Source organism: Castanea sativa, chromosome 5 (assembly GCF_040712315.1).
Source record: "Castanea sativa cultivar Marrone di Chiusa Pesio chromosome 5, ASM4071231v1".
In the NCBI taxonomy this organism is placed as follows: Eukaryota; Viridiplantae; Streptophyta; class Magnoliopsida; order Fagales; family Fagaceae; genus Castanea; species Castanea sativa.
Genome location: NC_134017.1, coordinates 31,270,762 through 31,288,713, shown reverse-complemented (window position 1 = coordinate 31,288,713; position 17,952 = coordinate 31,270,762).

The window sequence follows — 17,952 nt, the reverse complement described above, 5'->3', positions numbered from 1 at the left end:
TTCCAAATTTTTGTGTGCTTGATATCAAATGACTGGAAGAATGTCAGGGCTGGTGTAGGGCTAGATATGCTATATGAAGTTGTTCAAGTGTCTATTTGTTTTAAACTAGATATGCTATATGAAGTTGCTCAAGTGACTAGTTATTGTAAATTGTTTTGTTTTTGAGTTATGTAACAATAATTTCTAAGGATATTGTATTACCTAATTATATTGTTCTATATTTGAGTCATGGAGCTATGTCGTTGTTTACATGTTCAGGCCAGAAAATTTTGTCATTTGCAAGTTTTAATTTCATGTTAGATCATATTGATTTATCTCTTATTTGGTTATTCAATCATTATATTAGTTGGTTCTTTTTTCTAAAAATAAAAAATAAAAATAAATTGATTTTCTTTTTCGGATAGTATGAAGCAAATTATTATGCCTATATATTAACGAAATATTAAATCGTGGAATGCAATACCATTGTCTAACAATATTTGTTTTTAGGAAATCCATATATACATGATTCATGGATCCAACATAAAGATTTTATTTTATTTTCTCACGTTATTCTAGAATGAATATTTGGAAATTATTTTAAAGTACATGATATATGTATTGTATGTGATTTAGGTATGGGAATAATATTTGCAATTAGAAAATCTAAATTACAACTTCCCTATAAGTATTATTTTAAAGTACATGATATGTATTGTATGTGATTTAGGTATGAGTTTTTTTATTTTTTTATATCTATGAATACCATGTATCAACTAAGATGATTTATCTTAATCAGGGAAGTGGTTGTAGACACTATATTTTGTACCCGTTAATAAATTTTGGTCCCTGGTCCCAATGATGAGCTTGATATATGTCAACCAAGGGTAATTAAAGAGTTCACAATAGTTTGGAAGTAATCACATTTCAAGAGTGCTCAAATCGCTTTGAAATCAATACTGAAAAATGAATTTTGCTCACTATTTTGACCATAACTTTTGATCCATAAATAATTTTCGAGTGAGTGTTGTTTCATTGGAAATTAGAAATCATGGGCTTCAATTTGGACACAAATTTTACCTACTTTGGACTTATATTGAGTAAGTTATGATTATTTGAAGTTGGGCCAACTGGGCAATTCGATTATTAGGTTTTAAAACTTAATTTTAAGAGCCCAAAACATAATGCTTTGATGCGGGCCGGTCCATGGACCCTTGAGAACGTCCAAAGATCATTAAAAAGTCTAAAAACCCTAATTTTAACATATAAATACTCATCTTATGCCTCTAATCAAAACCCTATCTAGAGAGAGTTATTTTTTAGTCTCCATCTTCTCTAAAACCCTAATTCTCTTTTCCAAAACTCTCACATAGCACCTTTGCACGTTTTTGACAAATTAAAAACCTCTTGTTAATTAGTTCTAAGGCATAAACTATATTTTCAATTTGATTTCTCAAAACCTTTTTCAAAACTTATCTTGTTCTTAAGTTGTGATTATCAAAAACTATTGTATTCTTTAATTCTCTTGTTCTCTCAACTTAATCTTTGTGTTGTTGGCACTGAAGGTCCGGTAATATCAATCAAGTGTGTTTTTATAAGCAAGGTGAGTCCCCCTTCATGGCTTTTCCTTGAGTTTGATCTTTTATAACTTGTTCTTGTTGTTCTTAATTGATTTATATGTTGTATATTCTCTAGAAATATGATTTGATTTTGTTTGGTTTTGATTTGTTGTGTCTCACCATATTTTGATTAGAGAGTTGAATGTTTGGATATTTTGATGAACATGTTTTGATGCATTAAGTGTGTTCTTGTTCGTTGTTAGATCTAATACATGTTTAGGAATAGATTTTGTTTTGTTTATGTTAGATATTTTTGTTGTTAGTTTATTTTGTTATTTTTATATTAAAAGCATGTTAGGTTGTTAGAATTTATGTTTTGAAACCATGCCTTGCTTACTATGTTTCTAGGGTTTCAGGGCAGAAACCCACATGCACATAATCTTGCCTGCGCACGCAAGCTTGATTATGCTCACGCAAGGTTGTTCATGCATGGGCATGAACTAGCCCAGAAACCCTAATTTTATTTCTTTTATTTCTGCTTCTGTTTTCACATGTAATACTTTCTATTTAGACTCTTTTCTATGTTTTCATGCTTTTGAGCTTCTGTTTCACATGTTTAATTATTTCTTTGTCTTTAATATGCTAAGTTATGCGCACGCAAGGTTGTTCATGCATGTGCATGAACTAGCCCAGAAACCCTCATTTTATTTCTTCTATTTCTGCTTCTGTTTTAATGTGTAATGCTTTCTATTTAGACTCTTTTCCATGTTTTCATGCTTTTGAGCTCCTGTTTCACATGTTTTATTGTTAGTTTGTCTTTAATATGCTAGATTAGAGTTTTCTTTTATTTTCTTGCTTTAATACCATGAACATGCATTCACATGTCCATTCATTGATGCATAGGAGCTGAGATGCAATAAGGTAAGTCATGCATTGACACAAACATGCATTGAATATATATTTAATGATGAGTTGAACATGCTTTGTTGGATGATGTGTTCTTGATGTCTATAATGCAATCACATTTTTCTTTGATATAGCCATTTCTATGTTTCTACCCTTGTGATATCTTGTTGTTTGCTGCCTTGGATCAGATGATATGATATGTTTGATAGATGTATGCTAGGCTTGATGTGAGTTGCCATAATAAATGTATGTTAGGGTTTTTGGAATGATTGATGTCATGTTGATTGCTAGATGTATGCTAGTGTGTGTGTGAGTATAGATAACAATATTGAATGAGCCTTTAATGAGATTAAGACGTAAGACACAATGACTAAAAGCTAACTCACAAGTCGGGTAAAGTTGGGTGCCTAACACTCTCCCATCCCCATATCTAAACTTCAAACCCATACTCTGGAAATAAGCTAGTCATTCCACGTAAAAGCGCTATATTTATGGTTCCTACACGTAATCTAGATGACAACACCATTTAGTCCACAGTGGCACTACAAAAAACAAGGCCTATAGCGGCCTTTTTTTAATGGCGTTTATAAAAAAACAAAACTATAGGTTTTTTATAGCTGCGTTTGAAGGGTCTATAGTGGCATTTTAAAACACTGGGCTTATAGTAGCATTTGAAAGGGTTTATAGCAGTGTTTCAAAAACACCACTATAGGTCCTAGTCTTACAAGGACCTATATTGGCTTTTTGGAAAGTGCCACTATAGGTCCTAGTCTTATAAGGGCCTATAGTAGCATTTGGAAAGCGCCACCATAGGCCCAATCTAAAAAAAAAATATTTGAGTGACCTATAGCGGCATTTGGAAAGCGCCACCATAGCCGAAATTGAAAATATATAGGTCCAGGAAAAAAAAACAATTGAAAAATACTGAAAATTTTCAAAATGTCTCATCTCTCACTCTCTAACTCTCTCACTCTCATCACTCACTCTCTGACACTCTCACTTTGTCATTCTCTCTCACACCACACCGCTGACATTGACCCACTGTCCACTCAACACCGCCGCCCTATGCCATTGACCCATGCTACCAATCCTGCCGCCCATCCAAGCCGCCAACCCACCGGCACCAACTACGATCCGCAAACTCTCTCACCAACACTGAGCTACGAAGCCTAGCCCTCCCTTCTCAACCTGCTGACGCCAATTTGCTTCTGGCCAGCTCAAACCAATGACAGTTAGACCCGTTCCCCTTCCCCTCCCCTTTATTATGTTTGTGTTTATGTCTTGATTTGGATTTGGGTTTTGATTTTGAATTTTTTGGATCTGTGCTCGTGTTTCTAATCTTGTGATTATGTTGAAATCTGGGTTTGTGTTCTTGGATTTGTGCTCTTGTCTTTCTGATCTTGTGTTTATGTTTAAATCTAAGTTTGCGTTCTTAAGCTTGTACTCTTGTGTTTAGGTTGGTTTCTTGAATGGATTTGGTGTTGGATTTGGGTTGGTTTCGTTGAAGGAGATGAGATTTTATAGGTTTGTGCTCTTGTATTTTAGAGCATGTTGTGTTTGTATTCTGGGTTGTGTTCTTGTGTTTAACTTTTTTGGGTTATATATATATATATAGTTTTTGTTTATTTTGTTTTCTATTTTAATTCTGTTATGTATTTCTTAATTTTAATTAAAATTGAAATTTTTATTTTTAAAATTTGAAAGCATTTAATTTTATTTTTCATAAATTTCAAAGTCTATTTAATATATATGAAATTATGAAAATTACATTTTGCAATTTACAATACTTTTTTGTTGGTGGTTGTTGGCTAGTGTTTTGAAACGCTGTTATTGCCACTTTAAAAAAAAATAATAATAATGGTCCATAGCAGCTTTTTAAAAACACTACTTTAAGCACCACTATTGGATATGGACCCGTAGTGCGTTTTTGTAAAACACCACTATAAGTCTATAGTTACAGTACAATAGTGGCGTTTTGTGGCACCACTATAGATAATGTCATTATAACCTAAAAGGGCCTATAATGACATTTTTATGACTTAGAGTCTGTTTGGGATCTGTCTATTTTGCTAAAACTGAAAACTTTTTGCTAAAAGTACTGTCGATAAAGATAAAAGTTAGTTGAAATAGTATAGTGAGACCTATAAATAATACTAAAAAGTACAGTGAGACCCATAATTTTTGCCAAACACACACTTATAGTGGTGTTTATAGCCCTTGTTTTTTATAGTGTACGGTTCATTCATATATATATATATATATATATAAACTCAAGCATTCACATACAATACAAAGGGGGCCTAATTTATTTCTACTCTAATCTTGTCCATTAATCTAGGACTAAACAAACATAGAAAAACAAAATAAACACTATTGTGGAATAACACAAAACTTTTTTATATAAAATTTGATTAGTGTACCATGAGAGGGGAAGAAAAAGTAACCCGCAAAAGCTTCCAAATTGAAAATATGTTTGTAGGACACCCATTTTTTCCTGACCAATTTATGGGTGCCCGATCCCAGTAACCTCATTCTCTACGAATATGAACAACAACGTATGTAAGCCCAACAACCCATTCCTCGAGATTGACCTACTTCCAATTCTATTAGTAATTCCCTAACCAAAGCAGTGCCCATTGCTTTTATGCTGGCAATGGCATACACAGCTAAAACGGAGTCTTTTGGGTAAATATTGGTAAAAATGAAGTTTTTTGGGGTTATAGTCATTGTTCGAAGTTATTTGGGAAAATGAGGAGAGAGAGTGAATTTCGGCAACAGTGTTGCCGAAATTCGAAGAAAAGTATGAGAGAGAAAATCCAAACTGAGGAGAGAGAAATTTTGAGAATTTCGGCAACAGTGTTGCCGAAATTCCTTCTGCCCAAACCCTGCCCACTTCACTGAGTGCCCATGCGCGTGAGTGCCAAAAGGAAAAAATAAAAAAGGTTTGTGGCAATCCCATTGCCGAAAATGGAGGGAAAAGAAAAAAAAAGAAAAAAGAAAAAAAAGAAAAAAAAGAAAAAAAGAGAATTACAGCAATGGGATTGCTGAAATAGGGGGGAAAGAAAAAGAAAAAGAAAAAAAAAAAAGTGGCCATGTAGTGCCGAAATAGGAAAAAAAAAAGGAAAATGGGCAATGGGGTTGCCGAAATAGGGGGGAAAGAAAAAAAAAATAAAATTTGGCAATGGGGTTGCCGAAATAGGGGGGAGAAAAAAAAAAAAAAAGGTGGCCATGTAGTGCCACATTTGTTTTTTTTTCTTTCCCCCCCTATTTCGGCAATCCCATTGCCACATTTCCTCTTCTTTTTTTTTTTTCCCCCCCCCTATTTCAGCAACCCCATTGCCAATTTTCCCTTTTTTTCTTTTTTTTTCCTATTTCGGCATGGCCACCTTTTTTTTCTTTTTTTCTTGTTTCTTTCCCCCCCTATTTCGGCAACCCCATTGCCAATTTTCCTTTTTTTTTTTTTTCCTATTTCGGCACTACATGGCCACTTTTTTTTTTTCTTTTTCTTTTTCTTTCCCCCCTATTTCGGCAATCCCATTGCTGTAATTCTCTTCTTTTTTTTTTTTTTCTTTTCCCTCCATTTTCGGCAATGGGATTGCCACAAACCTTTTTTATTTTTTCCTTTTGGCACTCACGCGCATGGGCACTCAGTGAAGCGGGCAGGGTTTGGGCAGAAGGAATTTCGGCAACACTATTGCCGAAATTCTCAAAATTTCTCTCTCCTCAGTTTGGATTTTCTCTCTCATACTTTTCTTCGAATTTCGGCAACACTGTTGCCGAAATTCACTCTCTCTCCTCATTTTCTCAAATAACTTCGAACAGTGACTATAACCCCAAAAAACTTCATTTTTACCAATATTTACCCAAAAGACTCGCTAAAACGTGTCCTAAGCCAATTATTATAGTCAACAACTCTAAAATTACTACAATTACATTACATGAGATTGATTCAGGTAAGCTAGCTGACTAAAATTTCCATCAACTTCCACTACCCTCATTCCAAATCATCATTAATTATACACTCACATACTTACCGAGCAACTCTCTCCTTCATTATCTAATTAGTCTAATTAATGTATGTGGCACTTCATAAATGCATATTTTGACGAGGCAAATGAATTGAATAAACTCCGAAAATGACTTACAGTTTTCATCATTGCTCTGCTAGCTATTTGGAAGTGAGTTAAAGGACTAAAGTTTAATTCTTTAGCCTCTTATTCTAAACAATGTAAGCACTTAAACTTTGTACCTCAGATGTTTAAATGCTTTTGATAGATATATTATGAGGAGAAACATTGGAATTTAATATATTAACACCTAGACCCAGGATCTAGGCCCCAACAAAATGTATGCTCCTTTTACCAAGCTTCTCCTTCAACTATGCCTTATTCTCTAGCTGTACTACTTCGGAGGCTTGCAGTTACCAATTTCCAAATTGATCGTATATATTGTTAATTTGTTTTCCAAGAGATATATGACACCTACAAATTGTTAATTTGTTATCCAAAAGATGGGGTCTTGGTGCAATTTTAACTGCCTTCTATCAGAAGAGACATATTTTGGATTCAAATCCAAGAATCACTTTCTTAAAAAACAATAATTAAATGTAAGGTATTACCTCTCCAAATCTTGTAGAAAATGAGAGGCTTGCATGGGAAAGCCTTTTTTTTTTTTAAACTATATATATTTATATATTCTGCACACTGTTTTTGTTAACAATATTTCTCCTCATCCTATTCTATAGATGTCATCATCAACCAGCAAACAAGACATTATAAGAGAACATGCATCACAGAACAAATGAAAAATCAATTCACAAGCCAAAGCTTTCAGTGATTTACAAGTTACAACCTATTTATTTGAAGTGGACTCAAGGTTGAAGATGCAATTTAGTTCTTAAATGGAGGAGAATCAGATGACGGTGGAAGCTGAAAAGGAGGCAAGAAAGGAAGCGGTGGTGACATTAATGGCTGTACTGGTTCATCAAAAACCATATCAGGTGCTGGTGGCGTGGACCAAAACGGAAGAGGTTCCTGTGGAACATCAGGAACTTCAGGATCCACCAAGGGAGGCGGCAGAAAGGTCTCCGGTACTGTTGGGGTTGATATGATTGGTGGTGAAAATGAAAAAAATGGATCTTGTGGTGGTAATATTGGAAACTGTGGTGGAGCTAGTGTAAACCCATCTGGTGGTAAATCTGGTAGGGGAGGTGGAAGAATTAGCTCTGGTGGTAATGGCTGATTTACACCAGTGTCTGGTGCAGGTGGGGTTGAAATGATTGGTGGTGAAAATGAAAATAATGGATCTTGTGGTGGTAATAATGGCGTAGAAAAAGTTGGGACAAATGGTGGAGATAGCGTAAAGCCATCTGGTGGCAAATCTGGTATGGGAGGTGGGAGAATTAAGTCTGGAGGTGTTAGCCATGGAAATATTGGTGTAACATCAGGTGGTGGTGGGGAAGGAACTAGAGGAGATGAAACTAATGGAGGTATTGGTGGGGGTAGAAGTAGTGGTGGTGGGGGTGATGGAACCAATGGTGGTGGTGGAGAGGGAACCAATGGAGGTATTGGTGGGGGTAGAAGTAGTGGTGGTGGGGGTGATGGAACCAATGGTGGTGGTGGAGAGGGAACCAATGGAGGTATTGGTGGGGGTAGAAGTAATGGTGGTGGGGGTGATGGAACCAATGGTGGTGGTGGAGATGGTGGGGGTGGTGAAGGTGGTGGTGGTGAAGGTGGCGGAGGTGATATTATGGGAGCTGGTGGGGGCACAATTGGGGGTGGAGATGGTACTATATATATAGGTGGAGGAGAAGCAGCAATTGGTGGCAAGGGAGGTGAAATATTAGGCCAAGGAGATGGTCTTGGTGTTGGGTCAAAAGGGTTGTCTGGGGAAGGAGATGTTGGAAAAGGCCATTGGCCACAGGCATCAAAGAGGTACTGGTAAAATGGGTCACAATTAGATGCTCTTGTTCTTCTCCCACTACTACTGCGGCTGCTTCTGCCTCTGGTTCTGGTTCTGGTTCTGTTTCTGTTGCTTCTCTTTTCCACTTCTTTGCTTTGGTGCTTATGATTGGAATGTGGTCTGCCTTCTGTGAGGGAGTGGGTTAGCAAAAGTATAGCTACAAAGATTACTAGCACTACGTTTGCTTTCATTTCTACTACATTGTTGTATTAGCCTCTCGTTCCAGTATCTTTCTGCATGTAGAAGTCAGTGTGTATATATATAGGGTGAAACTGAAAGCTGAGAACTTACTTTGACCAAAACGTACACAAAACAAAAAGAATGGAAAAGAAAATGGTAATGGTGCTAATGATGATGAAAATCGTGCCAGAATTTCATGCAGCATTTATATTTATGACGTGTTTTTAATGATAACTCTTTATTATCAGATTAAGATATTAATTAAGTTTTGGTATAGGCAGAAATTAAATTTCAGATTTCTTATTCAACCATTAAAGACTTTACCAGTTGAGTTAACTGAAACCCACTTAGTAAAGATAAAATAAATCACCGCACACTATTGGTGTGATGGTCACTCCACAAGTATAAGTGTTTGTGGAGTGTGAGGGATAAGGGTTGGGGTTTAAGTCTCCCGGAAGGAGCTTTACACACATATACATTTAGATTGGGTTAGAATTGAATTCTATCTTGTATATATATAAAAATAAATAAATAAATAAATATAAAAATAAAAAATTGTACACTTTCTCTCAAATTAGCAAATATTAACCATATTAGAAGAATAATTTTACCTACCATATGCACTTTACATTCTACTATTCATTTAAGCTAAATAAATGTCATATTTTTCTCGGCATAAAGAACTTCCTTAGTATGCCAACAAGCAAACAACAAGAAGCAAAAAGGCCAGAAATAAGAGAGTAAAAATGCCAAAAAGTATTTTTAAAAAGGATTGGCGTAAACAAATGTATATAAAATTTCTTTCTCTAAGAAAAAAAAACTAAAATAACAATTATTAAGTGAGAATAAAAGCAATATATTTGTGAAATTGCTGTTTTTTTAATTATTTTTTTATAATGTGAAATTGCTGCTGAAATTTCAGTAGGTACATTCATTTTCCCCCATTTTTTGAGCTAAAAGAGATGGCAAAAGAATGTTTGATAATTTCACATTGAACTCTATAGTTTAAGATAATCCAAATTACCACCACAAGGTATAACTTGGTGGTAGAAATTCTCGTATCACTTAATATAAAACTTTGCAGAGTGAAGTTTAGTAGTCCGACGCTTAAACAAATGTGTTGTGCCCACAATAATGGCTTCATTAAATCTTTAATAGTATACGTAATATTAATCTTACCATCACATGGTATGAGATCGATGAGTTTACACTAAATTTTTTATTTAAGAAAAAAAGATAATTCAAATTAAATTTATAATTTCAAAAAAAAAAACGATACCAACCCCTGTATAATCTTAAATGCACGGTGTACATTTATTTATGCAGTAAATACCTTACCAGAAAGACAAATCCAGGGAAAAAACTACAAAGCTTAAACATAGCCAGCTAATGTTACAACTTTCAATAAATGGATTTGTATGGACTATACATATATTGGAACTCTCTCACTCTCAGCTTTAATAGGGCTCAAGACTGTTCAAATGATGAATGGTGTGCAGGGTGGGTGGTACTTAATTCAATGGAAGGGGCACCTAGTTCTAAGTGCCAATTTTGACAAAGAGCCTTGAATGCGCAATAGTAACAGGCCCTAGATCCTTCTCTTCCCTCTATAACCATAAATACTATATGTCATGCGAGTCAGAAGGTTGATCCCTTCAATTGACAATTGTGGTCATCTTTTATCTTCTGAAACAAATAAATTAATAAAATCTTTTGAAAGACCAGTAATAATCTCATAACGAAAACAGGATTTAAAAAAAAAAATAATAATTGAGCTATTTGGTGAACTAGTTACTAATTCATGCGATGCATGGAATAGTTAAATCTAAAATCATATATATGTATAGTATCAAGACAAAACAAATGTGTGATTGCATTAAAGATAAATTAATATAAATGAATCTAAATGCTTAGAAAGGCTTTTAGAAAAATGGGTCAAAAGTTGAAGAGACCAATTTTATACCCTTAAGGTCTAATAAATAATAATGGTGACTTCTTAGGATCAAGCATGTTATCAACCATAGTCAAACCCAAAACACTATTATGCCATCATAAAAAATAATGATTTTCAAATTTGAAGATAAACATCATTCTAGAATTCTATCTATTCTTTTTACTCTTTTTAAAAATGTGTAGACACTCGATTTTGCACTCATAATTTAATCTTAAAAAATGACTAGAGTGATCATTCATATACCCAAAATTTAGAGTAGTTTTACATGCACTAATTCATTCATTACATATCATAAAAATAATCTTGAAATTCTGATGGTCGCGACGATATGTCTGATTTTCAAATCGGACCGTCGGATTGAAAAATATCACATAATCGAGTTTTCATGGCATGCATTTTGTTTGGGTGGAATCAACCATGCATGATTAATTCAATTTAATTCTGATTGGTTAGACAATTAAAATTAATTAAATAATTTTGTAATTAGTTGTTAGTTAGTGTCAAAAATAGATTTGCTTGCATGAGAATAAAGTGGATGATCAAATAACAAAGAAGTTGAGGATAATCAAGCCTTTTTTGGAATATTTATCTATAAGATAATTATCACTTTGAATATCTAGAAAAGAGAATTAATTTTTAGGATACGGATTAAAAACGCGTCTAAGTGCAATTCTCGGCTCAAAAAATCTAAAAATTGATTTCAAATTGGACCAAAATTCAAACGCGGGTTCGGCACCCAAGAGGGCCATTCGGCACTCCCCAAGTGCCGATCGACACTTCTCAAGTGCCAATTGGAACAAACTCGAGGCTCGGCCGAAGGACTCCTAAATTGAGATAAACCTTACCCTTTTCGATTTTTTAGAGATAAGGACGTGCATCAATTCATATCTGATCATTCAGCTAATCTTCTGAATTTTCAATTCTCCTTATGTTAAAGACATTCTGGAAGTTTTGACTTTAAGAATTTCTTTTTTGTAAGTAAAGTATTTTAGGCTTCAAATAGGTAAAAAAAAATTGAATTCTAAAATATTCTTTCATTAGAAGAGCACGCTCATGCAAGAGGTATATTATTTCTTCTTTCCTTTCTTTCATTGATTTTTTGTTATTGTTTGATACATGAATATGTGTAGCATGTTTTATTATTTTTTGTTCTTGATATATAATTATCATGTTCCGCTTGAATTTTTCTTTAACATGTTCTTAGATGATTGTTTATTGTGATTCTCTTTCTTAAATTTCAAAATCTGCTGTTGATTATCAGACTTTTAATACAAAACTTATCTGAATTTTTCAGATCTGATTTTTTTAATACAAAAATTATATGAATTTTTCAGATCTAGATTTTTTTAATACAAAACTGATCTGAGTTTTTCAAATCTGATTTTTTTTTAATACAAAAACTGATTTAAAATTTTCAAATCTTGATTTTTTTAATACAAAACTGATCTGAATTTTTCAGATCTGATTATTTTAACTCACAAAACTGATCTGTATTTTCATTAAGTGCCCATTTGTTTGCACTTTTGAAGTGCAAAAAGTGCTTTTTCAAACCACTTTTTCATCCTGCCCGTTTGGTAAGACTCAAACATCATGCTTTTTTTCTAAAACGTTGTTTTTTGAAATGTGAACCAAACAGGCTTTTAACGCAACACAGCTCTAGCAAGCTTTTGCAAAAGCCAACGCACGTTGATAAATGTTACCGTTGAGAAGTTCTCTTCAATTACCAAATTGTCCAACCATTTTGATTGAAAATCCAATTTTGCCCTTTGATAAATCAAGGTCTGTAGCTAGAAAATCACGGATTCCTCTCATCTTATCTTCAGAACAAGCCTCTCCTTTGTGCTGCTACACAATCTGGATCGTGCTGCTGCAGGTAAATGTTTCTCTTGCCTAATCCGTCAGCGATCTTCTTCGTCTTCTTCTTCTTTCTTCATCTTCTTCTTCTTCTCGTCTGTATATATATATATATATATATATTTTTTTTTTTTTTAAATTTTATTTATGTCTATATATCTGATCTAAGAAAACCACCAGGTACCACTGATCTGCTACCAAAAACTGATTTGCTACCAAAAACCACCAGGTGCCACCAGAGACTCTGAAATATTTGTTAAATAATTTTTAGATCTGTGCATGCTTTATTTGTTCTTGCTAATGATCTATTTGTTTTGTTTTGGGTACTGAAAAATTTTTTCTGTTCTTCCATTACCGAAAATGTTTAGCATGATTTGGGTCTTCTTTGGAATTGGGTATTTTAGTTTTTGTTTCAGGTTTGACTTTTTAAAGTAATGGTTGGAAAGGTACAAAACACTGGTAAAAACTTGGTGCTTCGTTCGTATTAGAAGTATGCTAAGAAGATATTAATGAAATATATATAGCTCAGGGTTGACAGAATATTGAGATAAAAATCTTATTTTTATGCTGTATACGAGGTTGTTCATTTAAATTTAGGCACTCTATGAAATTGAGTTATCAAGTTTCCAGTTGGGCAGTACAGATGGTAGGGTACCTTATAAATTAAGAGAACCTGTAATAGGGAACTTTATAAAGCATTCCTTTTCCTGAAGTTAACTTGATAGACATACAAGGAATTTTAGTTCATCAACTTCCTTGAACTTTCTTATGTTTAGATTGAGGCAGCAGGATAGTTGTTTGAACAATATATTCTCTGTGCTAGAGTTTTTGAAGGCAACCTTAAGAGGTTTCAGTTGGGTTTAATTAGGGGCAAAGATGTTGATTGAATTGTCTAATAAGTTACCACAAACAAAATCCTAAGCAGCTAACTAATACTTGTGGTCTGAGTGGCATTGTGAAATTCTGCAATTCGAAGCTCTGGCAACTATGCATTATTAGGTATAGTTCCTTATATGTTTATTTTAATTGCATGGAGTCTTTAGATTTCCTATCTGACATGTTTGGATGTGAAGGAGTAGGATCAAAGTGGTTTTTTGGACTTGGTATATGGCTGTTTTTAGTCATATATTTCTAAAGAACAGGAGGAAAGCTTCCTGCTCCACCTTTAAGTTATTTGCAGAAAATACACCTCTCACTGAACTGTTCAAAACTAGTGGGTTGTAGTTGTAAACTTGAAGATAAAGGAAATAACAAAATATTTGTTCTGGTAACTAGAATATGTGTCAAAGATGTGCCATGGAGCCTATATGTTTTTATATTGAGGATGCAAATACATGTTAGTGTGTCACATCTTAATGTTAGAAGTGTATAGGTGTATATGTGTGTGGGGTGTTGATAGGGAGTGCGTGTGGTGCTGATAAGGCATGCGTGTGTTGTTGCATCGTGAGGTGCTGCAGGGTGTGCGTGGGCTATTGATGTGGGGTGCGTCTGTTGTTGATGGGGCATGAGTGTGTAGCTGATGAGGTGTGCATGTGCTAGTGTAGCCTGAGTGTATAATGTGTCTGTACTTTAGATAATGTTGTATTTGATTAGCTAGCATTGTATACTTGTATTTTAGTATACACTTACTTGTATTACTTGTATTGGTGATATGTTTACATCAGTCCTATGTGGCATTAAAGTTAGTTGATAAAGTTGGTTAGTTGGAGGGAATAGGTTGGAAAGGTGGTTACACAGCTGGCTTAGAGTTAGTTATCGAGGGGTATTAGACTAGGGGGAGGTGTATGGAAAGGGAATGAACTTGATTGATGTTTTTCCCCTCAAGGTAGTGGATTTTATTCTAATTGTTCACTTGCATGAAAAGTGTGTTGGTGCTGTCTTCACTGTGTGCTTGATCATGGCTTGTTAACTGTTCCTTGGTAACCATGGAGACTTAAATATACTACATGTTGTGATCATGCTTTAGTTGCTTTAGATTTAATTAATATTGATAAGAAGTCATTAATGGTAATAACAAAGAATTATGACACTAAAAAGAACTAAACACAAACATTATTATTATAATAATAATAATAATAATAATAATAATAATAATAATAATAATAATAATAATAATAATAATAATAATAATAATAATAATAATAATAATAATATTATTATTATTATTATTATTATTATTATTATTATTATTATTATTATTATTATTATTATTATTAATTAGTTTTTTTAGTAAGTATATGAAGTAGTTGATTTAAGTATGAAATAAACTCGCTTATATATACATTGTCCTTTTTGGTAATTTATCTCTCAAACTACCACTTTTATAAGTGCTAGTCAAACACTCAGCTTTTTTAAAAAATCATTTTTTAACAGTTTTTACCAAACACTCAGTTTTTTCAAAAAGCATTTTTTCATACCGCACTTTTTGAAAACCCCACTTTTTCAAAAAGCGCAGTTTTAAAAAGCCGAACCAAACTCAGCCTAAGTACAGATCTAATATTTGTTACACGGTTGCAGATTTTGAAATTTAAAAGAAGGGATTAAAAATGAGGTTGAAGTATTTTCTTTTTCTTAATATGTGATGCATGCATAATAAATTTACCTCATGAATGTGGATCCTCTCTCAAAAAATCTCTTCTTTATTTATTTCTAAAAAACATATCTGATTTTTTTTACAAACCAATTTTTTTTTTAACTTTTCAAAATAGATCTGGTTTTTTTAACAAAATCCCATTTTTTTTTCTTTCTTTTCAAAACAGATCTGATTTTTACAAATTAAACCTTATTTTTTTTACTTTACACAAAAAAAAAAGATCTGATTTTTTTACAAAATTTTTCTTTTTATCCTTTACAAAAATAGATTTGATTTTTTTTAACAAACCAAGTCTTATTTTTTTTCCTCAAAACAGATCTGAATTTTCTTTTAAAAGAGGACATATTCATGAGGCAGATTTATTTAGATTAATTTTTGTCGAGTGTCTGTCATGGTCAACATATCATTTAACATCATGCAAAAAAATGGTATATTGATCATTAGAGTTTAGAAGACCAAACTCTGTCTGGGCGGAATGGGTGCCTAATACCTTCCCATTCCATAACCTAGCTCCCGAGCTTAGGATTTTTGGATAGGTAGATTAGTGTCTTGTTTTTTTAATTTTGGTAGATTGTAACTAGGACCAAAGCTATGTATTCTTTTTCATAGATCATAACTAGGACCCAAAGCTTGGTAAGGTTTAATTTACCAAATTTGTACTATTCTCTATTCAATCAATGATATTCAAAGTATTCTAAATATGTATTTTGTATATAGTTTTTTCTTCTTTTTTTTGTTTAAAAAAATAAGTGGCGACTCCACACCACTTACCTAAAAGGAGAGGTGCCCTTCAAAGCACTTGAATCTCTTTTTTGAGAGCACCCAAGTTTTACGGCCTCTCACAGTGGCGATTCCACTAGGGATGTCGAGGGCTAAGTTTCGTGTTAGACTTTAAGTGATAAACTATATACCCTTATCTTTTGCATGATTTTGCATGATATTCTTGTTTTTTTGTTTATTTATGTCTTGAGATGTTTGTATGATATTTTTGTTTGTGTTGTCATGTTGATTGTTAAGAGCTTTCCCTAATTGTCATAGTGTATGCCATCAAAACAACAAATATGTATGCACCCATCTCGACAATATGGTGGTAGTAACCATGGATCATCGGTCTTCATTAGATTCGGGTACCCAGTGGCAAACTCACCAACTCATAGCCCAAGGTCACTAGATCATTTCTTGTTGACTATAATGGGTAGACCATGCCGTTTGGACTAACGTAATGTTCATTACATTACAAGTTGGGAGGTGTATCGTCCTAGCTATGGGAAACAATAAAACAACAAACCCACCCCACAATGTAATGACTTAGAACCTACCTTTAGACCGGTCCATGTTAAAATTACATTGCATGTTACGTGTATTTGTTTGGTTGGTTGATTGATATGGATGGAGACCTAGCTGTGAGTCACTTGACCAAGCCTTTTCTTGGGAAAAATCACATATGTTAACGTATCAGAGGTAAGGCTTCAAAGAGAACCCAAGACCAACACTCAAGCCAGTAGTTCCAGTTCCAAGCCCATCACTCCCAGTATGGTACTGAAGCATGTGAGCATAGAAGATACTTCATTGCTGCAACATCACAATCCCATATTCGACCTACAAGATAGTTTAAGCCACAAGAAGTCTGAAGATCCCATCACCATGGTAGAAGAGGGAGAACATCTGAACACTGAAGAACCCATGAACACATAAGAGCTATTGAACACCATGGTAGCTAGGCAAATCCAACTGATGGAGGACATGAACCTTATGATACAAAAATTTCAAAACCTGAAGAGTGGCCAAGAGGAGAACAAGACTGACCATAATGCCCCCACCATGGAGGGTGACACTTCAAATTACCCAACATCTACAAATGGGGGGAGACACTTCAAACCCCAAGAAAATAACCAAACATCCACAAACGGGGGGAGACATTTTGAACCCCCACATTTGGAGACAGACAACCCAATAGAAGCCTTGAACAAATCCACCCAACAAATACCTACTGAAGAGGATGAGGTCTTCAAGCAACTACAAAAGACACAAGCCAACTGTCGACGCTCGACCTAGAATGGAGAATCGTCAGGCCTTCGTCTGACCAACCGCCGTGGTGACACTCCCGCGCATGTGGGGCCTATTGTAGGCCTCTCTCGATGATCACTAAGGTTCGCGTAGAGCTTCGGGTGATCTATCTCTCTCTCTCTCTCTCTCTCTCTCTCTCTCTCTCTCTCTCTCTCTCTCTCTCTCTTGGTGGAGGAAGGTATTTGTCTACCTTTAAAGGGGTGGCAGGAATCTTGGCCAAATTTTAGGTGATTACCAAAGGTGAGTGAAGTTGCCACCAATCATTGGATTTTTCTAAGGCGTGATTGGTCACCTATTTTGAGTTGATTTTATTACCGATCATAGGCTAAGAAAAAGGTCATTTTTCCTAATCTAATATGGATGGAAAAAAATCATGATTCTTGAGTCTAGAAGTTTGGTTACGCGTGAGGAAGGTATTAGGCACACCACAACGCCTGTCCAAGGACAGTCCTTTGTTTTGAAAAAACCTTAATTTTTGGAGATTGGCAATAAAAAACTTGATTTTGGCATTGGCTTTCGGGGCTTTGCATGTATGGGGGCTTTGCATGCATGGGTGTGGTCCCAATCTATGCTTTCCTAAGGCATTCTGGGAAAGTACCAGATTTTCACGGCGAAAATCTGGCGATGTCTCACCTTACTTTTGCGGCAAAAATTAGGCATTGATTTGCCTTAGGTGACATGGACTGTGACAATCACACCGAAAGGGGCAAGCAGGTATTTATATACATACATCATGCACAATGGTAGCACACAGAGCAGGAAACTAGATGCCTACACCCCTAGAGCATGGCCTAAAATATAGGTGCAGGAAAGTAAACAGGGGTTGCCATACTCTAGAGATAAGGAAGAATGGTAGATGGCATGATATACCTAATACAACCCATCTAAGAGAGAAATGA